At 40.5% G+C, this 23,327-nt stretch overlaps 1 long non-coding RNA gene across 1 annotated transcript in view; it reads left to right on the top strand.

The window, feature by feature from the left end:
- LOC125086748 (uncharacterized) overlaps window positions 1-23,327 on the top strand; it is a 101,664-nt gene that overhangs the window by 36,510 nt on the left and 41,827 nt on the right. Inside the window, exon 2 of the long non-coding RNA XR_007123256.1 lies at window positions 18,320-18,443. This is a non-coding gene — a long non-coding RNA (uncharacterized LOC125086748). The remainder of the gene's footprint in view (window positions 1-18,319; window positions 18,444-23,327) is intronic.

The raw sequence follows: 23,327 nt of genomic DNA, 5'->3' as shown, positions 1-23,327 counted from the left end.
TCCATTAATTCAATAACGAGCAACTACACGTCTGGGCATCTAGTGACTTTTACAGGAATTAGGTGCAACAGCTCTTTGGCTGATGACTATTCCCTTTGAGGGTGCCATTTATGTCAAGAACAACAATTACTTAATAAATGATGCACTGAAGTCTCATCTAATAGCTCCAGTTAGTTATTTGGGTTGTGGGAAAATTCTGAAAAACAAGCCGAAAGGTCAGACTTATCAAACCAAAATGACTTCACAAAGTTAAATTTCACATGACTTTTTTTTTTTTTCCCCTATCTGGAGAACTTGCCACGTTGAGCCCTCCAGGGTTTTCTGATCTTCCTGACTACAGCGAGTGTGACATGAGCTCTTGCAACCTGCAGAAATAAGGAGGAAAATTCAGCATTTCACCCTCAGATAGAGGGAGAAAAAACTAAAGACACAAAGGACTGTAATTTCTAGAAGACTGTGATTTACATTCAAATAAAAGTAGCCAGGTTGTACTTTGCTCTTTAAATAGTGTGTCCTATTATGTGCAAATCGTTGTTTAAGACAAATCTTCACACTGAAACAGTATCCCTAGTAAGACCTCACAGCCCAGAGAGATGAAAGCAGGAAGGCAGAAGCTAGACTCCTTCCCCTTCCTCTTTAGGGTCTGACAGAGCCTTTATCCAAAGTTTTCTTTTTTTATTTATCTATTCTCTTGCTTGTGAGTTTATTGTCTTTCACCATCACCAGAATGTGAACTCCAAGAATCTCATTCACCGTCCTATCTGACCAGTTAGGTTATGCCCATGGTGGACACAATAAGTATTTCTCAGATGAAATGTCAACAAAGAAAATCCAAAATTAAACAGATGCATTACTTCTTTTTAAGTGTTAGATCCCACTAATTAAGTTTAAATTAGTTAAATTAAATTAATTAATCCCATTAATTTAAGTTTAGGTCTGCGTTTTTATGTCCTCTGATGAAGAGCCATGCTCTGGATTCCCATGGCTCTGTGGGTTTCAAGTCTTGATTCTGAAATTTACTGCCCTGTGACCGTGACCATGTTGCTTCGCTTTGCTCAGTCTCTGCCTTCCTTGTAGGATGGTGAGGACTGAAGGACAGAATGTAGCTCACTACAGTACAGGGCAAGGGTTTGCCGTTACAGACACAAAACATTTGAAGCCTTGTCTTCTTTAACACAACTTTTTTTCAAAACACAACTTCTAAAGCCTCATCCCTAGCTAGAAATTACAACTGAAAACAGAAACTACAGGCACCGGGTGGCAGTTGTAAAAAGAAGCCTTTCTTTCTTTTCGATGTGTTTCTTTGATTTTGTTATTAATTGGTTTATATAGTTGGCTGCTCCCACGTTAGGGGCATAGATATTTAAAATTGTTAGATCTTCTTGTTGGACAGTTCCTTTGAGTATGATATAGTGTCCTTCCTCTTCTCTTATTATAATCTTTGGCTTAAAATCTAATTGATCTGATATAAGGATTGCCACTCCTGCTTTCTTCTGATGTCCATTAGCATGGTAAATTCTTTTCCACCCCCTCACTTTAAACCTGGAGGTGTCTTCGGGTGTAAGATGAGTTTCTTGTAGGCAACATATAGATGGGTTTTGTTTTTTTATCCATTCTGATACCCTGTGTCTTTTGATTGGGGCATTTAGCCCATTCACATTCAGGGTAAGTATTGAGAGATATGAATTTAGTGCCATTGTATTGCCTGTAAGGTGACTGTTATTGTATATTGTTTCTGTTTCTTTCTGATCTACTACTTTAAGGGTCTCTCTTTGCTTAGAGGACCCCTTTCAATATTTCCTGTAGAGCTGGTTTGGTATTTGCAAATTCTTTCAGTTTTTGTTTGTCCTGGAAGCTTTTAATCTCTCCGTCTATTTTCAATGATAGCCTCCCTGGATATAGTATTCTTGGCTGCATGTTTTTCTCATTTAGTACTCTGAATATATCATGCCAGCTCTTTCTGGCCTGCCAGGTCTCTGTGGATAAGTCTGCTGCCAATCTAATATTTTTACCATTGTACGTTACAGACTTCTTTTCCCGGGCTGCTTTCAGGATCTTTTCTTTGTCACTAAGACTTGTCAATTTTACTATTAGGTGACGGGGTGTAGACCTATTCTTATTGATTTTGAGGGGGGTTCTCTGAACCTCCTGGATTTTGATGCTTGTTCCCTTTGCCATATTGGGGAAATTCTCTCCAATAATTCTCTCCAATATACCTTCTGCTCCCCTCTCTGTTTCCTCTTCTTCTGGAATCCCAATTATTCTAATGTTGTTTCGTCTTATGGTGTCACTTATCTCTCGAATTCTCCCCTCGTGGTCCAGTAGCTGTTTGTCCCTCTTTTGCTCAGCTTCTTTATTCTCTGTCATTTGGTCTTCTATATCGCTAATTCTTTCTTCTGCCTCATTTATCCTAGCAGTGAGAGCCTTCATTTTTGATTGCACCTCATTAATAGCTTTTTTGATTTCAACTTGGTTAGATTTTAGTTCTTTTATTTCTCCAGAAAGGGCTTTTATATCTCCCGAGAGGGTTGCTTTAATATCTTCCATGCCTTTTTCAAGCCCGGCTAGAACCTTGAGAATCATCATTCTGAACTCTATATCTGACATATTACCAATGTCTGTATTGATTAGGTCCCTAGCCTTTGGTATTGCCTCTTATCATATGGTTTCACTTATTTGTGGAGCATAACAAATAGCATGGAGGACAAGGGGAGATGGAGAGGAGAAGGGAGTTGAGGGAAATTGGAAGGGGAGGTGAACCATGAGAGACTATGGACTCTGAAAAACGATCTGAGAATTTTGAAGGGGTGGGGGGGTGGGAGGTTGGGGGCACCAGGTGGGGGTATTGTAGAGGGCATGGATTGCATGGAGCACTGGGTGTGGTGCAAAAATAATGAATACTGTTATGCTGAAAAAAATTAAAAAAATTAAAAAAAAAAAAAAAGAAGCCTTGAAGGAATGGGAAGCTGTTGAGTCAGGTGCTGTGAGGAAGCAGGCTGAGCTAGCCATCACCTCTCATGGGAAGAAAACTAGGACACAGCTACGTGAGATTTACCGTAAATCCAGTTATTCTGTATTGTTCCATTTGAAGTTTGATTTCTAAGTCCCTTGGTTAAGATGAGCAAAGATATGTCCTATTACATTTACAAAATGTGTTTCTCCAGTTCCGAGGACTATTGACATACAATCTTGAAGCTATGGATGTTTTTATAAAAACAAACAAACAAGCAAACAAACAAGCAAACAAACAAACCTATGTACATTACATTTAAAATTTTTTTCTTGTTATTCTTTGAAGAAAGCTTCTTAGTTCATCTAAAGTGGTAAACAATGTCATAAGAGAATAACTTGACTCAATGACCTTGTGATAACTAACTCACAGTGACTTCCAATTATAGCCCCAATTTGCTCAAGCAATATTAAAGGACTGTAAGATTGGGAGTTAAAGAAATCCTCTTGTAGCTATGAGTAAAATTGTGTAAGTAAAATTAAAATGGGGGAGCCTGGGTGGCTCAATGGGTTAAAGCCTCTGCCTTCGGCTCAGGTCATAATCCCAGGGTCCTGGGATCGAGCCCCGCATTGGGCTCTTTGCTCAGAGGGGAGTCTCCTTCCTCCTCTCTCTCTGCCTGCCTCTCTGCCTATTTGTGATCTCTCTATCTCTGTCCAATTAAAAAAAAATTAAAGTGACTGACAATAACTTTAGAACCAAGGGCAGAATTCACCTTGAGAGTATTACTGTTTATTCTGTTGAAGAAATTTTGGGTTGCATTTCCATTATTTGGGGCATCAATAATTCTAGCAAAAGGAGTTTTTATGTATATGTATAAATACATGTGTCATATTTATACAATCACTAAGAATTTTTTACAACCATGTTTTTCAGACTGACTTTCCCTTGCTGAACTGAGATTGATGTTTCTATATGTTTTTCTAAACAAGCAGCGATATGTTTCCTCTGGTGTGTTCTATGGAACGTACATACGTGTGGATACACGTGAACGATGGCGTGTGTGTGTGTAAGCTGTTACTGCTGAAGTCCCCTCATGGCTTGCTTGTGTAGATCTCATAGGAAGCACTCGTCAGGGGATTTCAGTGGATCTAGTTACTAGCTGTTTTCTCTCTAAACCTCACTTAGCAGCACTGAATATGACTAGCCACCATATTGAAGAGCACGAGATAGAACATTCTTTTCACACTGCCTTGGTTTCTTACTTTCTCCTTTCCTCAGTTTTATTTCTCATGTGAAAACTCTTGGAAAGTGCAAATTTCTAAACTTGCAAAGCCTGGATCTTACGTCTTCTTATTCCTCGACAACTACCTCTTACCAGGGAAATAGGGCCCTAGATGGCAAAGGGACAGGCCTGGCCTGAACGAAAAGCCTTGCTGGCCAAGAGGGTCTGGCAGGCACCTTGGCACAAGGGTTCCTTCTCTTGTGACCTCTGCTCACCGACTGGACTGAGCCTTTCTCAGACTCCCGTGGGTCTTTGTGATGGTTACATACTGAGGAAGTCATTTAGTTTGTTAACCGTGGATAATACCTTGCTGTGTGCAGTGATAAAGTTTTAAAAATGAGGTATATAGAAAGTGAAGGCTTTCTTCTTTGCCTTCTATTCCACAATGAGCAGTCTGGAGCCTGACTCTCCAAATCATGTTGTGTGCAGCTTTAAAATGTACAACCAAAGATCTTTCTTAAAGATTTTATTTATTTGAGGGGGTGGGCAGCATGAGCAGGGAGAGGAACAGAGGGAGAAGAAGCAGATTCCCTGCTGAGCAGGGTGCCCAACGTGGGGCTCAATCCCAGGATCCCAGGATCATAATCTGAGCTGAAGGCAAACGCTTAACTGACTGAGCCACCCAGGCGCCCCCAAAGATCTTTTTAAAGAAATCATTCTCTACATTTAGTGCTGCATTGAAAAAAATTCTTCTCATGTCAGAACATACATTGACATACCTATTCCACAGTATGAATATATGTCATTTAACTTCTGATGGATATTTCTTTCTCTTTCTTCTTCTTTCTTCCTCTTTGCTATTGCAAATGATGCTTCAGCAAGCATTCTTGTAAACACACAGAAATGCACACATTTCTGAAGAATCCTTTTATAATTTTGTTTCATACATTTAGTCCCTTAATGCAGCTACCATTTAATTTTGTACGTAATGTGATGTAATTATACTTAAAAAGAAATAGATACCCATTTGTTCTCAATCATTTATTGTATAGTCCCAATCTATTGGTCTAAAATGTTAACTTTACCATAAACTAAATTTGCATGTATACCTACTTCTGATTCTTCCATTGATTTGTCTTTCTGCAGATCCATTTCTCTTTACCACGCAGTTATGGTAATCTTACAGGACATTCCAGTTATGATAATCATATGAGATATTTTCAAATCTGGTAGGTCAAATTTTCAGAACATTTTCCTGGTTTGAAATGTTTCCATTATCCTCATATTTTCTCCTGGCTGACTTTCAGCATTAGCTTGTCAGTTCCCACGTTAAAATTATATTGGATTTGGGGTGACTGGGTGGCTCAGTCTGTTGAGTGTCTGACTCTTGATTTTGGCTCAGGTCATGATCTCAGTGTTGTGAGATTGAACCCCATGTCGGGCCCCATGCTGAGCCTTTTCACGTGCTTATTTGCCATCTTTGTCTCCTCTTTGGTGAAGTGTCTATTCAAATGTTTTGCCCATTTTTTAATTTGTTTGAATTTGTTGCCCATTTGTTTCCTTACTATTGAGTTTTTGAGAGCTTGTTGTGTATTCTGAATACAGATCTGTTGTTGGCAGGGATGGGAGTGTGACCTGCGCAGTCACATAGACCCCATGCTCAGAAGGGCTGCCACTTCATTTGACACCCCACCAGTCACAGTGTGAAATCCTTAATAATTTTCAACAAAAGTTCTCACATTTCCAGTCTGTGCTGCACCTCAGGCATTATGTAGCTGGTGCCCCATGTGTTGGATTGTGTGATGTGCAAATATTTCTCCCGGCCCACAGCTTGTTTTCTCATTCTCATAGCAGTGTCTCTCCCAGAGCAGAAGTTTTAAATTTTGGTAAAGTCCAGTTCATCTATATTTTTCTTTGATAGATTGTATTTTTGGTGTCATGTCCAAGTACGCTTTGATCACAAAGATTTTTTTCTTCCATTGTCTTGTAAATGTGTTACAGTTTTATGTCTTACTTTATGATATATGACCCACTCGGCCTAAATTTTTTTTTATAGTAGATGAGATTTAGGTTTTACATCAGAACTTTGATTGGCGATGTATTTAAATTTATAGATTAATTTAGGAAGAACTGACATCTTTACAATGTAGCAGCTTTATATCTAGGAACATGATGATGTGTCCTTCACTTATGCAAGGCTTCTTTCATGTCCTGTAAAGTTTCACAGCTTTATTCATGTACAGTTTGCACATTTTAATATTTATTCCTAGATGTTTTGTAGTTTTCGTTGCTACTTGATATATGAGACTTGTCTCCCATTATGTTCTCTATTTCTTGGTAGCTGATGAACAGAGTTGAAAAGAAAGCTGTTGTTTGTTGGTTGATCTTGTGTCACAGCTGGTTCCTAGAGGGTTTTGTTAATTGTTTGCTTTAGGCAGGTTGCCAAGGAGACGACTTCTTCCCCTTACTTCCCATCCCTCCCTCTGTGAACCTGAGAGGGCAGTGGGTCAGGGGTTGGTCAGATGAGCCCCTCCCCTCATTGCTTCAGGATGTTGAGTGCTGTTGTTCTCAGTGGTGGGTTTTAGGAGCTAATGGCCTCAGACAAACAATAAGCACATTTTACCAGTTCATACTCATTCAGCTATAGGGAACAGACTAGTTAAGTGGCATTTACTTTTTTTTAAAAAATGTGTTTTATTTTCCTCATGCAACAGGAAATCTGTGCAATAATGCCATTGGGAATCCAAATTCTTTCCTTTTGGACTTTTTTCAGAACAAACTTCAAGTTTGGAATTATTTTAGATTCACAAGGAAATTGCAAAGAAAGCACAGAGTTCTCATATACTCCTCACACAGTTTGTCCTAATGTAAATATCTCCTGTAATTACAGTATACTTGTTTAAGAGTAAGGAGTTAATGTGGGTTCATTACAATTAACTGAACTACAGACTTTATGGAAATTTCATCAGTTTTCCCACTACATGTGCTTGTCCTGTTCTGGAATCCAAGCTAGGGTACCACACTGCATTCACTTCCTCGTGTCTCCTTAGGCTCCTCCTTAGCTGTGACAGTTTCTCAGTCTTTGCTTGTTTTTCATGCCTCAACCCCTTTAAAGAGTGTCTGGTATCTTAGAATGTTCCTCAGTTTGATTTTACTTGATGTTTCCTCATACTTAGTCTGGGGTTCTGGGTTTTGGGGGAAGTATACCACAGGGCTGGAGTGCCCTACTCAGTGCACTCAGGGTATACATGATACCAACATGACTTATCACTGGTGAGGGTCAACTGATAATGTTGGGCTTGATCACAGAGGTAGTTTCTGCCAGATCTTCCAGTCTTTTTATTATGGAGAATTCAAACCATACACAACAGTGGAGAGAATATGCATCTATATCTAGCTTCAACAATTACCTCTTTATGGCTGATCTGATTTCATCTATACCTCTGTCCACTTTCCCCTCAACCCCCCACTGGGCTATTTTGAAGCAAGTTCTGGACATCACATTTAATCTATACATATTTCAGTATGGATCTTTAAAAGATAAGGACTCTTAGAAAAATAACCACAAGCTCATTAACATTCATAAAAAATGTAACTGTAATTTCAAAGCTGTTTCTGTTTTCTCATTCTGCCCTCGTTGGCATGTGGTTCTTTATCCTTGTTGCTTAACCATTGCAAGAGAGGCTCTCTGGCTTCGGTTCTAAGTTCAGGACAAGTTGCCAGGAGGCAGGCAAAGTAACAAGAGATCAGAAGATTTCCCCGATCCCTCTTCCCCTCAACCACACCAGCAGACATCCGAATACGTTTCATTGGACAGAACTATGTCCTGTGGCTCCCATAAGTTACAAGGGAGGTTGGAAGAGCTAGAATTAACTAAAGAGGATGATATGAAACAATGAGGTCAGGAATGTATGTTAAGTGAGTCAAACTGTAGTCTTGTTTACACTAATCTGGGGAAGAGAAAGGTTTTGCTTGGCACCCCTGTCCATTCTGTGAAACTAGTCACTCAGACCAGACAAAGACAGGGTGGGATTGGCAGGAAGAATAGCTGAGCTGCTGAGCCATGGCAGTGCTCATATTTGTCCCGCCATTGGCTTGATGCGGGCTTGGGCTGGGACATGGCTAAGCCTAGTCCTGAATGCTGAAGCCCCAGCTGTGGGTGCTGGAGCCAGGTTGGGCCAGGGCTCCGTGGGGCTGGAACCAGCAGCCATTTTTCATTTGACTTCTGACAACTTGAGGACACAGTCATTAAAGAATGCCATTTATAAGACATAAAGTTGGGGCACTCCCAGATCACTGAATAGAGAACTACCAAACCAGAGATTCTGTGAGAAAAGTTTAATTTTTATTATTTTAGCAAGAATTTTGCAAAATTAAAAGAAAATGGAAGCTACCAATTTTTGGCATTTAGGAAGTACCACTATTTTATGTACTTCTAGGAAAGAAAATATGCTAGGAGATGTCCTTTATTCTAAGGCACATCCCGACTTCAGAAATGTTAAAATGTGGGGGAATGTATCTTAGTGTTGATGAAATACATTTTAATTATATTACACAAGTTAAGTTTTGAATTCTATGAAAAAATATTTAAAATTTTTAAAAATGGGGTATCTCCAGATCAATGGGATTTCATATATGTATACACCTGTATAATCACCCTATAGGTTAAGATATAAACGACTTTCACCATTTCAGAAAGTTTCCTGTGTCTCTTCCCAGTCAATCCCAACCACAGATGTGGCCACTTTCTAATATATATTCACATAAATTCACATAAAAGTTTTGTTTGTTCTAGGACTTATATAAACATAATCTTCACTTTGTACTCTTTTGGGTCTGGCTTTTTTTCTTTTTTAGATTTTATTTATTTATTTAACAGACAGAAATCACAAGTAGGCAGAGAGGCAGGCAGAGGGGTGGGGGGAAGCAGGCTCCCGGCACCGAGCAGGGAGACCGACGTGGAGCTTGATCCCAAGACCCTGAGATCATGACCTGAGCTGAAGGCAGAGGCTTTAACCCACTTAGCCACTCAGGCGCCCCATATTTTTTTTCAAAGATTTTATTTATTTATTTGACACACAGAGAGAGATCACAAGTAGGCAGAGAGGCAGGAGGGGGTGGGGGAAGCAGGCCACCCCACTGAGCAAAAAGCCTGATGCAGGGCTCAATCCCAGGACCCTGAGATCATGACCTGAGCTGAAGGCAGAGGCTTAACCCACTGAGCCATCCAGGTGCCCTGGGTCTGGCTTCTTAATTCAGCATAATGTTTTTTTGAGATTTATCCATCTATGTAAAAATGTAAGTTGGTTTATCCATTCTCCTGTTGATACACATTTGGGTCATTTCTACTAGGTTGTTTTTGTTTTTTGAGGTTGGTTTCTTTTTGTTTTGTTTGTTTGTTTTTCTATTGTTGATAGAGCTTCTGTGACACACATGTAGAAGTCTTTGGATGGACTGGTATTTTCATTTCTATTGGGTAAACACCTAGAGTGGAATTGCTAAGTCTAGGGTGGTATACGTTTAACTTAATAATAAAATGCCAAGCAGCTTTTCAAAGTGGTTTTCCCATGTTATACTCCCACCTGCAAGGTATGAGAGCTCCAATTTCTCCACATCCTCACCAACACTAGAAATGTTAGTCTTTTTTATTATAGCCACCTTGTAGGTATAAAGACATTTTTCACTGTTGTGTTCATTTGCATTTCCGTGATGACTGATGATGTTGAGTATATTTTCATGTGTTTATTGTCCGCTTGGGTATCTTCTCTTGGGACATTCTCATTTGATCTTTGTCTATTTTTTAAAAATTGAGTTATTTATCTTTTTCTTATTGAATGAATGTAGAACTCCTTCATGTATTCTGTATACTGAGTTTGGTTCAGATATACGTCTTTTAAGGAATAATCACTTAGATGAAAGAAAATTATTAGGGCTGAAGCACATTGTGAAATTGAAGTCAAACTAACATTTACTGAGTGACAACCAGACACCAGACTCTTCACTTCCAGTATTTCCCCGAATTCTCACTATGCAGAGAAAGAATTATTTTCTTGACTTGTTCTATGATCCTGGAGCCCAGAGAGTTTCAGTAATTTGCTCAATGCAGCCCAGCTAGAAAAGGTGGAGCTAGGATTCAAAGAAGTCTATGCAAATTCTACCCCGTAAAAGCAGAACACGTACAGTGAGTGGCCTCCATTTCCCCTTTGATCTTGAATTATGTAGGAGGACATTCCGTTTTTTTAGTACTTAGACCTCTAGAATCTTTTTCTGCCCCTGATTTGGGACAAGTATTCTTCATAGAATCTGATTATGGTCAATGGTGGACTTAAGAAAATGGCAGTCGTCCAGGTTAAGTAGAGACAAGGAAAAAGCAGGAAGAGGATCCTGAAGCAGGTTGAAAGACAATCTGTATTGCGGCAGAGAGTGACAGTGAGAGATCAAGCCAAAGTTAGGTCAGAAGTTCAAAGTCAGCAGGTCTCCAAAAGCTGGAGGTCAAGATGTAGAAGGGCTGCAAAGTCAGGGGGAAGAAACAGATGAATGTGAAACCTCACACTAGTCTGTGTGCATGTGCTTTGACCAAAAAACAACAAAAAACATAGGTGACAAATTCAATAGATAAAACTGACCAACATTGAGAAAAATGGCATCCTGAATTTTGATCTCAGTACTGGTCCCTTGCTTGTCTGTGTTCCAGGAATGAGAAAAAAATGACTTAATTCAAATCCAAGCTTGTTTTTCTTTTCAGTTAAATGTTCATACTAAATGGTCCTTTTATACATCAAGAAAATGATCCCTTCCTTCCCTGATCTTCCGTTGAAAACAATGGGACAACCAAATCTTCCTACTGATTGCTCTGATAATATACAATCTCTTAAATAAGTGGGATCCAGATTTAAAGCTTCTTTAAAGATCAGATAGTGAAAGACAATACAATTCACCAAGGATTCCCCTTTGGAAAATAATCTTTAAAAGCTCAGCTATAATCAGGTAAATATATTGATCATGGGAGAGTTGTTAGATTTGAACAAAATGATTTTTTGAAAGGGGAGAACAGTTGAGAGAGGCTAAGAGATGGCTGCATGAGGATCCAGTGACTGCCAGTGGCCAAGAATATACAAGGACCTGTTTCAAGTCCATCCACAGTTAAAGTGGAGATGATATAGAAGGAAAAGGGGTTGGGCTGGACCCTTTTACAGATACTCAGCGAGATGTTTTACTAGAGGGCCCCTGTGGAGGAAGAGTGACCTAAAAGTTTGCCTGGGTAAAGGGGAACCTGTTAACTGCTCTATGACCTGCCCAGGGGAATTCATGACCTTTGCTGTAGAAGCCATGGAAGCCACTGAAGTCTCAGAAAGGAAGAGGAAGGCAAGGAAGCAATATGTTGGAGAAGTGGATCTGGAGTGGAGTGCAGAGTGGGACAAAGAGTGGAAACTGGGGATCAGAGGCTAATGAGATTTCTGATTGAGTGTCTGCACAGGGCTAGGGAGACGAGATGACTCAGAAACAGTCTGAAAGAGCAGGGAGCTCACAATGGGGAATTGCAGACAGGCTGGATGGGGTCTTTTAGATCCAACGTGCTGCCCAGTAAAATGTGTCTGAGTTCAGCAGGCATGTTTCAAAATGGCTCCTTCTACTGATAAATCCAAGGGTGCACTGGGCTCTCTAGCACTCTTTTAAGAAGACAACATTCTCTAAACTGTGGGATTTATTTCATTCTGAGTCTCTCTGCTAACTTTGTCACAGGCCATCTAGAACTTGGGCAATAAATCCCTTACAAGGCCAGCAACCCCTCTCTGTTGGAGGACATAGAGTGGAAACAGTTCCTTCTTCACTCATCCTTTTGCCACCCTGTTCCTCTAATCTCCAGATGAACCCACTGACTAAGGACTGTGAAATTTCTTAGACTGGGCACCTGAGAGATTCAGTGGGTTAAGTGTCTTACTCTTAATTTTGATTCAGGTCATGATCTCAGGGTCATGGGATCGAGACCCACATCAGTCTCCCACACTCCATGGAGTCTGTTTGAGATTTTCTCTCCCTCTCCCTCTGCCCCTCCTGCTTGTGCAGGCATGCTCTCTCTCTCTGTCTCAAATAAATAAAAAAAAATCTTAAGAAGAAGAAGGAGAAGGAGAAGAAGAAGAGTTAGAAAAGAGAATTATAATGTAGGAGAGTAAAAAGCTAGTAAGTTTATGTGGAGGAATTTTGAATGTCCTTCCTGCTTTGGAGGTAATTTGTTCTGAAACCCCTAAAGAATGACTGAGTATTATATAATACTCCCAGTAGAATTATGTATGTCATTTGCACTGGAAAACTTTCCTAAAATCATAAAAACACTGAGTTCCAAATATACCTGGCCCTAAGGGTTTTGGGTTTGGAGTTGTAGACTTATATTCCTACCATCCCCAGGAAGGTCTGGAGTAGGATCTCAGAATCACACACTTCAGTGTGTCTGCAGTGAAATAATCCCTGCACACAAGCAGACTAAGTGAGAAAAATAAATATCTCCACATCACTTTAAGACAAGTCTTGTTGCCAAGGTGCAAATCTGTCTTTTTTGTTAACAAACAAAATTCCACTGAGTAGATGTGAAGATCTAGTTGGCTTTATTAAGGAATTCATGAATTGGGGAGCATCCCCTCTAATAAGAGGGGGATCCCCGGGAAGCCGTGCAAAATGGAAGGATTGTATACGAAGGAGGCCTGCCGAGGAAAGATGTTATTGCCAAAAGAAAAGGATTGTTTTAGGCAAGGTCACCCTCCCTTAGGGGGGAGGGCAGAGCCTTAACATGCAGATTACCTCATCTTCCTTTGGAGGATGGAGAGGGCCCCGGGTGGCAGATTACCTCACTGGTGCTGACCAGAACATTCCTGACTGATTGGTTAAGACTGCATTTCTCAGGGTGGTTGAAATTGCAATTAGGTTAGGTATTAATTCTTGGTTTGGTGACTTGGCCTAGCATAAGTGACTCCATTTTGGGCCTGTGATTTTCTTTTTAACTCCCTCTCTCTCTCTCTCTCTCTCAAAGTTTCTGTCTTTTCAAAGCATGTGGATTTCACAATTTCAGATAAGGGATGGTGGACATAGACCATACACGGCATAGTGGAACTAATGCCATTATAAAAGGGACTATAGACACACAGGGGGCGGTTGGCTCATGTCTGAATCCCTTAGCTGAATTTGATTTCAGAAAGGAGGTAACAAGGGAATAGAGCTGGTGGGTAGTGACTATTTGTATAAGAAATTTCTTAAAAGTGTATCAGTTAGTATATTTTTATTAAAAGTAAATTCCAATTTAAAGAAACTGGGAAGTAATAAATGTGTCTAATATACTTGGAAAAGTCAGAGAGAGGACTAGTATAAGTTAGCAAAGCTTGATCCAGAAACTCAGTGATATTGTCAAGGACTCAGATTCTTTGATCTCTCTGCTTTCCCCTGTCGGTTGTTTGCTATAAGATTGGCTCTTCTCATGGTTCCAAGGTGGCTGTCAGCAGCTTCCAGATCTCCACGTGTCCCCACTCAAGTCCAGAGGAGAGAGAAAACATCTGTCTCTTGGACAAGCATAAGTCACATGCTCATATCTGTGGCCAGGGATCGGGAATGCAGTGATTGGCTTAGCCCAGGTTATCAGTATTCAAACTAGCTATACACATCCTTGAGAGCAAATGACTTTCAAAATGGCACACAGGCTTAGATAGTTTTAAGGCAATCACTTTCTATATATTCACTTTTCACTCCTGCCTAAATTGATGTAACTGAGAACCTGTCTTCGGTGAGGCCTCCCTTTTCATTCCCCTTTTCATCATTCTTCATCACCCTTGTCTTGCTCTACCAAACAGGGGCATGTCTCAGCCATCCCAACTGTTACTATGGTGTGCTGACCCAGGGCATAAATGTCTCTGGGGCACACTCTAAGAGGACAGTTTTATATATTGCTGTTGAACAAACTCCTTTGATTGAGGCTTTATGGCTTTTCCTGTCTTATCTGTGAATTTGTTTGGGATGGAGCATGACTTAGAAAGTATTAGACCACATTGGTGTGTTCTGAACCCAGATTGAATAGATGGAGTGGTAGGACAGTTTCCATGGGAAGCCCCAGCTGTGCTGAGAGAAAGCTTCCTTCCAGAGAGAGAAATTCATGAGCACAAAGCAAAGGAAAATAGGTAAGAGGGAAAGTGGTGGTGGCTGATTTCCTGGTTCATCAGACGTCCGGGGTTCAGAGGTGAGATGGTTGCCATGCATAACAATTGTGTTTGGATTGAAAAGCGAAGAGAAGCTTCCTCTGACAGAAAGTAAGTCTGTTTGGCTGTAGGTTTGACAGTGAGGTCTGCATTTGCCAACATGATTAAATGACAGACATTTTCGGTAATTCCAGTGAGTGGCATCTGCTCCAAGGCATATGACAAACATGTTATTTTATAAAACTATGCTGGTAACGATTTATTGAAATTAGCAGTATACTTTTATTTTCCACGCCCTCTCTGGGTATATCAGATTAAATCAAGTGTCTCTTAGTAAAAGAATAGCAAGTATAGTTAAGAGTCATTTGCTGTCTGGTAAAGCCTTTTGATATAATTCCTCCAAATTGAAAGAGTGAAGGTCTCTCACTGAGAAGCAAATCCATTTACAAGACATGTGAATTCCAAACCTTTGTTTCCAACAAAATTAAAGAAAAACCCTAACTGACTTCCAGCTGATCCTCAAGAATAGTGTTTCATAGACCACTGTGAGCTTTTCAGCACATAAGTTTGTCTGCATTATATTAAGGTACTAATTTCTATGGTAAAATTACTTTTCCCGCTTCTATTTATTTATATGAATGAGGTCTCAGCACTACATTTATAAAAAGAAAAATAACAATGGAACTTGTCTTATTTTTGAAAATTTCTCAAAATGAGTAATATTTATCCATGGATTTTTGAACTAACTAAAATATAAAAGTTAGCCCAATTTATCTCATTAAAAATGCCTTTCTGATACAATTTTACTATTCATGTTTGGGAAGTATTTATCAAAATCTGTCATATATTTAGATTTCTGATAAAATCTATACCGGCAATAATTATAACAGTAACTTCATGAGGGAAAAACTACCATCTAGAGCCTTCTGGTCACGAGAAATAAATCAATTGCAAATGATGGACATTTGTTATTGCACAGAGAAATAATAGCTTGCTTAATAAAAGCAAAAGGATCATTACAGTATGATCAAATTATGAGGAAGAAATAGAATAGAAATCCAACTTCTAAGTAATAAAAAGAGAACAGTGGGAAATTTGACCTATTATAGAAGAGCTTTTCAGATATGTTTTAGATGTTGGGAACCAATTGGTATAGAATTCAGGGTTAATTGTATACACGTAACAAGAATGAATTACCAGTTTTATTTTAGAATGTCAAAAGTTCCATACACAGGATTACTTCTTTTGCATCTAAAACGGAAAATGAAATATTTTGGGCATCAACATAAAATATAGGTCATGTAGGTTTTCAAAATTCTTTTAGGTGTACATCAACAGCAACATAAAATAGAACAAGATGGCTTGGGCCATGTGCCCCATCCATCCCCAGAGGTGTTGGGAGAATCACCTTCCCTGGAACTGTCTAGATACCCAAACCAAAATCAGAAAATTTTTGAGAAGGGGCAAAGGAGACTGGCTGATGCAGATGCAGGTAGTCAACAAGTATAAGGGAAAAACATGCAAAAGGTCAATAAAGTCAAGATAATTTTTTCCTCCTCCTCCTCCTCCTCCTCTTCCTCCTCCTCCTCTTCCTCCTTTTTGTTCTTCTTCTTCTTCTGCGTGGTGTCTATGTGCTTATTTGAAGGCAGAAAGGAAGAGCCACTGGTGATGGGGTCTAGAGGTCCAGTTAAGAGATCCTGGGGGAGGAGGGGAAGAAAGGAGATTTAGGCAGACAGTGGGTGTGTGGCTTTGTAAATAGGTTGTGGCAACTGGATCTGACATCCTTGAACTTGAGCTGCCTGACGGACAGGCACAGCTGCTTACTGCTGAGCACAGTCTCTTGGGGGATTGCCGTGGTCAGGTTTTCCCTGTGGAGTCTAGCCACAGCCTTACACCAAGCTACCTGAGAGCAAAACCCATCTGTTTAATCATTACTAAAAGGATACTGTTTAAAGGGTATAGACTCCCAGTTTTAGGAGGAAAAAATTGTGGGGCTCTAGTGTACGGCATGGTGGTTACACTTAATACTGAATTATATATATACTTGGAAGTTGCCAAGAGAATAGATCTTATATCTATATAAGATCTTATATCTATCTAATAGCTCTTATATGTTCTTACCACAAAGAAGTGGTTATTGGATAACATGGAGATGTTTGTTCATGCTATGGTGGGTAATCATACTGTAGTACATAAGTGTGTCAAATCAACACATTGCATGCCTTAAACTTACACAGTGTTATATACTAATTGTATCTCAATAAAGCTGGAGGGGGGAGGGAATTGTTGGACATGCTCCCACAAATAAGAAATGCACTTTCAGGGCATAAGATTGGGTCCCTGAACATACCCATCTTGGCTTCAAGCAACAACCATTACAGCAGTATTTTTTTTTTTAATTTTAAGATTTTATTGGGGCGCCTGGGTGGCTCAGTGGGTTAAGCGTCTGCCTTCAGCTCAGGTCATGATCTCAGGGACGTGGGATCGAGCCCCGCATTGGGCTCTCTGCTCAGTGGGGAGCCTGCTTCCCCCCCTCTCTCTGCCTGCCTCTCTGCCTACTTGTGATCTCTGTCTGTCAAATAAATAAGTAAAATCTTAAAAAAAAAAAAAAAAGGATTTTACTTACTTATTTGACAAAGAGACAGCACAAGCAAGGGAAGTGGCACAGGGAAAAGCGGGCTCCCTGTTCACAGGACTCAATCCCAGGACCCTGAGATCATGACCTGAGCCGAAGGCAAACACTTAACCAACTGAGCCACCCAGGTGCTCCCCCCACTCCCATTATAGTCATTTAAACAGAGAAACTGTTGGTAAATCCATGGAGGTGTCCATGAAGATGGCCTGTTTATTTTTTTACTATTTATTGAATCATAATACAAATACAAAAACAAGTTGTCAAAGACCAGAATTCAATGGAGTAAATTGGAAGATCTAATTGACTTTATTCAAAGATTCATGAGCATCCCATTGAACCCCGTTGAGAGGAGTGCTGAGGAGCCCTACAAAGTGGAAGGCTCTCGTAGACAGAAGGGGCGGGGACAAGGACATCATAAATAAAAGAAGAGATTATTTCTGGCAGGGTCACCCTACTTTGGGGGAGGGGCAGGGCTCTATCAACAAATCACCTCCCTAGTGCTGGCCAGGAAATTCCAGACTGACTGGTTAAAAATTCCACTCCCGGGAGAGGCTGGAACTGCAGTTCAGTTAGCCATGAAGTCCTGGTTTGCTGACCGGTAGCTTAGCACAAGTCACTCCATTTTGGGCCTGTTATTTCTTTTCTTTTCATTTTTTTTTAAAGTTAACAATTTTCCCTTTCTGATCAGATTCTCAGCCTGAGAAATGGAGTCAAAATTTAAAGCATTAACACTGCTAATGTTTTTCTTTTTGTGTTTTTATTTTCTTTTGTTTTTGTTGGATCTCTGTGGTGTTCATGGGTCATGACTTCAGATTCGCAATTTTTTGGTTGGTTATTTTCTTCATTTATTTTCACCCCTGATGTTCTAGTCTTAGGGAGATCATTTGCTTGGTGGTTAGAAGTTGCTAATACGCATTTGAAACTTTCGAGCGAATACAACACACTGGGGAGATTACTATGACTGTTATAAACAAGATAACCCCTGATACCTGGTATACTTTGGGGCCAAGACCCAAACCAATCAAAATCAAATAAGAGACCCGGTTGAAAGAGTCACCTTTTAAAGCCAAGTGGCTTGCTTAGTGATTTTATGTCATTGAGTTTCAACTTCCCCATAAGCATTCATCTAAGTGCAGAATGTGATGTGGGCCACAGCATCCCCTGCTCAGCTAAAAGATAACCAGGGGCTATCTTATTGCTAAGAACAACTTTGGCCAGAGAGCCTGAGGACTTTTTTTGGGCCGCTGTTACTTTAGCAACAGTTTCTGCAATATTTTCAAGAGTTAAGGAGAAGTTCCTGATTATAACCTCATTTACATTTTTTTCCAAACCAGGGAAGAAGGGCCCTGCCAAAAGAAGCAAAGCCTGAATCATGAATGTTTCCTGATCATTCCTGTTTGAATCTGCTTCTCAGCACTGGAAGAGTGTCAGCCTTTGGAAGCCAGCAAAATTGTAAAGGTCTGTAAAGCACAAGGCAAATTTATTCTTTACCTTTGCCTTGTGTCCCCTTCTTTGCATAGAGCCTGGATGCAAAATTCCCCAATTTGAGGGTTGTTGACTAGACACAGGGAAATGGACGAGGGGGTCTCTAGCATCATGGAGAGATGAGAGTTTGATGACAAATCCAACAGCCTGAAAGGTTACCTAGCAATAGCATAGGAGATACAGATGGTGGTGTTATCGTTCTAGGCCAATGCCAGAGTAGAAAGAAAGAAAGAAAAGAAGAAATAATTTCCCATTTAGTTATAGTCTTAATGTGATATCAAGACACCTGGAGCCTTGGGTGGTCTCATTTCAAAGTTTATTATTATTTTTTTATTTTTTTAAAAGATCTTATTTATTTATTTGCCAGGGAAAGAGGTCACAAGTAGGCAAAAAGACAGGCAGAGAGAGGGGGGGAAGCAGGCTCCCTGCTGAGCAGAGAGCCCGACGTGGGGCTTGATCCCAGGACCCTGAGATCATGACCTGAGCTGAAGGCAGAGGCTTAACCCACTGAGCCACCCAGGTGCCCCCAAAGTTTGTTTTTGAGTAATCTCTACACCCAACATGCAGCTTAAAATCACAACCCTGAGATCAAGTGTTCCACGGAGTAAGCCTGCCAGGTGTCCTGAGTGGTCTTAGTTCAAAGGTAACTGTTTAATACTCTCTTCAGAGTGGAAAGGCAGCTAAGACGCAGGAATTCTAGCATGAGTGGTCAAATCAAGGAGGGGAAGAGGGAGCAGAAGACTTCTTAAAATCTTTTGTTTTAGGTTTTATTATATATTATTTTTTATCAGGTTTTTGCAATGAATCTTTCAATGAAGGTGTTTTTGGATTTTGAAACTTTTGTTGGGAGGGGTGCTGCATGCCAATTAAAGTAGGCATCCCATTCTGTTTATTTAATTACGGACCCCTTACTTTCAACCATACTTCTTATAAACATATATTTTTATCCCCAGGGGTACAGGTCTGCGAATCGCCAGGTTTACATACTTCACAGCGCTCACCATAGCACATACCCTCCCCAATATCCATAACCCCACCCCCCTCTCCCAACCCCCCTCCCCCCATCAACCCTCAGTTTGTTTTGTGAGATTAAGAGTCACTTATGGTTTGTCTCCCTCCCAATCCCATCTTGTTTCATTTACTCTTCTCCTACCCCCTCAACCCCCCATGTTGCATCTCCTCTCCCTCATATCAGGGAGATCATATGATAGTTTCAACCATACTTCTTAAATGAATGGTCTGATCTAATTAGAATGTTCCCCATAATAGCTGTTGTGATTCTAGGTTGTTAGTAAGATTTTGTCATTTTTTTTAGATATCTACAACTCTTAGATATAAAATAAGCAGCTGTGTTGGAAGGTGGCACACTCAATTCTTTGGAATTAAAGAATCCTGTTTACTATTCTTTTATTTTATTATTTTTTTATTTAGCTAAGCCTTTGAGTCTCTCAGAGTTGAACAAATACCTAAAAGGGACATGGGCTGGGTTGGGAATTGTGTGTTGTTTTACAATATACATCACTGCGCAGAAATTTTCTTGAAGTTGGTAGGTGATTGGTGGAATGTCTGATTGGACGGGGTGGGGGGGCGGCACCAAATTTGGGTGTGCTCTGATCAGGCACAGGAGATGAAAGAATTCACCCAAGATAGAAAAGAAGAGATAGAAGTTTATCGACTACACTGCAAGGGAACAGTGGGCAAGACAGCAGAGGAGAGACTGTCTGCCGTGAGGTGGTGGAGAGGTCACAGTTATAGGGTGGAGTGAGGGAGTATAGGAACAGATAGAATTTTCCCTTTTTTTGGTGATCTTAGGAACTATGCCTAGTTGTAATTGGTACATTAGAGCCTATTAGGCTATTTCAAGGTGGGTCACTTGATGACCCTGTTTGCATTCAGCTCCAGGGTCACCGTGGGCCCTTTTGCTTCTTCCGGTTACCAGTGCTCAAGTTTGTTGCCTAAGAGTGGCCTCTACATGACCTAGTGTCAGTCTAACCCGTTCTGGGACCTATTTATCCTAACTTGGGAGTCCTTGGGTTAGGTGGTGAGCACTCTAACAGCTTTTAAATGCTTAATCCATGCCCACAAGTTATTGTGGCTTTGCTTATTTCTGAAATTCCCATTAGCAATTGGCCTTTATCTATACAGAAAACAAACATGTGCACCTTAACATGTGTCCACCACCACCTGTTCCCATGGAATCTTGGGTGGGGATAAAAGATTGAACCAGTAGGCAACAATGGGGGACTGCAGACTCCATGCTCCCCATGGGTGGGGACTGCACACTGCCACTAACAGTTCCCACATGGATCTTGAGGAAGAATTGGGGGCTGGAGGTTTCCACTCAAAAACCTGGTAATTGCAGTCCAAAAGGCACTTGGCTCCAGGCAGAACTGTCAACAAGCTCAGTTGGTCTCTAAAGAGAACCCTCCACCAGCGCAAGCTGACCTGCCCTGTATGGGAAAACCAGTTAGATTGGGATCTCCATGCCAAGGGCAGAGCTCACAGCTGAGAGGAACTTATCCACAGCCCTTGAAAAGAGGGAGGAGAACTCAAAAAGGAGTGCACAGATTCCACCCCTGTGTTACTCATTGCCCCTGAACACCATTAGAAGCTTGTTTTTCATCCCATCACTGATGCCAAGTCTGTTAAAAAAAAAAAAAAGCCCACAAAAAAACCCAATTCACTTGTTTGAAGTTCTAAATTTGAAGTTCATTTGAATATCTAATTGGCTTTATTCAGTGATTCATGAATTGGGCAGCATCCATTCTAGCTAGTAGAAAGGAGCCATGGAAAGTGGAAGGTTTTCATAGACAGAAGGGGGCATGGAAGGACATCATAAACAAAAGAAGAGATTACTTCCAGCAGGGTCACCTTACTTTGGGGGAGGGGCAGGGCTCTATTAACAGATCACTTCCCTAGTGCTGGCCAGGAAATTCCAGACTTATTGGTTTAAGATTCTGTTCCCGGAAGAGGCTGACACTGCAGTTAGGTTAGGTATTAAGTTGGGGTTGCTGTCGTGGGGCTTAGCACAGTGACTACATTTTGGGGCCTGTTATTTCTTTCTTTTCTTTTTTTTTTTTTTGCCCCCGAAGTAAACATATCATTATAGCTTGATGATTTTTTACCAGCTGGACACACCAGGTGGTCAAGCATCCACGTCAAAACCAGAATATCACCAGTACCCCCAGCAGCCCCTTTCTACATGTTAATCTGATAATGTTAACATTTGGTCCAGTATAGGCCTGAGGCTACCAAAAAAAATGTAGTCTGTCTTTGAATATGATGGCAGTTTTAGAGTAAACTCTTAACTTGGTTATATGAGTATTTCACTACTGGAAAACTGATTTCAGAAATATTTTGCTCTTAAAAACCACATCTTTGGGACGCCTGGGTGGCTCAGTTGGTTAAGCGGCTGCCTTCGGCTCAGGTCATGATCCCAGCGTCCTGGGATCGAGTCCCACATCGGGCTCCTTGCTCAGCGGGGAGCCTGCTTCTCCCTCTGCCTCTGCCTACCACTCTGTCTGCCTGTGCTCATGCTCGCTCCCTCTCTCTTTCTCTCTCTTTCTAACAAATAAATAAATAAAATCTTTAAAAAAAAAAAACACATCTTTAAGCAAAAATTCTGAATTGCTCACAGCAATAATTTTCATCTTTTGGTACATCAGCAGAATCTGTCAAATGAAGTGGTAAGTTGGTGAGAAATAGAAGATGAACAGAATAGAAGCAGTAATGAATGAGCAAAGAAGCAAAATATTAGGAAGCAAAACAGGGGTGACTGTACCTTAGTGATTTGATTTGGGATACTGCTCTATAAAATGCTCTGTGAGTGTTATGAACCTGTTAATGGCTCTTGAAGATGTTTTGCTTTGTAAAGGTGGTTATTGTTAGAGAAAAAACTTTTTTTAACTTCATTTTATGATAGTAATAATGTCAATTTGTAACTTGTTTTATATATATTTTTAAAGGATTTATTTATTGATTAGAGAGAGCTGAAGTTGGGGAGCGGGAGAGGGAGAGAATCTCAAGCAGACTTCTTGCTGAGTGTGGAGCCCGATGCCAGGCTCGATCTCACAACCCTGAGATAATGATCTGAGCTGAAACCATGAGTCGGACGCTTAACTGACTGAGCCACTCAAGCACCCCTCTTGTTTTAGGTTTTTTTAAAGCATTGATATATTCATTTTAAATATTCAAATTCCTTCCTTCGTAATTTGTATATTGATGCAGATCTGGCATCTACCTATCTTCATTCAATCCACACAGATATGTTTATGTAAATGGAGTGTTGAACATGATGCCTGTGTTTTAAAACATTGGTAGTTAGCTATAGTTTTATAGGTTTGTTTTGGTTTTTGTTTTAGTTTTTGTTTTTTTCTGGAGTAAGGTAGAAGAAGCAGTTGAGGATTGGAAGGGGAAAAATAGAAGGACAAGAGGTCACGGAGGTTACCCTGCTGAAGCTGATCATTAAACCAGGGGACCATATAGCCAAGCTGAGGTGTAGGGGACACTCCTCCAGTGTCCGTGACTCCCTTAACTTTGCCTGGTCTCAGCTGGGACTGCAGACTGGGAGGTGGTTGCCATCGGCTCGCCTCCCCCTGGGTGATTCAGTGACCCCTCTTTCCCTGCCTCCAGCCATGCCATGGTTCCTAGGGCCAGCCCATGTGTTTGTTTGTGTGTGTTTACTTACCCTGTTACACACTGTTTATCAGGAAAATAGCAAACATGGCCATTTGTTAGACTGAATAGCAACAGTAGCCAAAGAAGCCTGGTGAACGTCAGCTCTTTTGAAAAAAAAAATTGGGATAAGAACATTTAACACGAGATCTACCCTCTTAATAATAAATTTTCAACGTACAG

Source organism: Lutra lutra, chromosome 16, assembly GCF_902655055.1.
Source record: "Lutra lutra chromosome 16, mLutLut1.2, whole genome shotgun sequence".
NCBI classification, from domain to species: Eukaryota; Metazoa; Chordata; class Mammalia; order Carnivora; family Mustelidae; genus Lutra; species Lutra lutra.
Note: the sequence above shows the minus strand (reverse complement) of the source record. Positions and strands in the feature narration are given on the sequence as shown.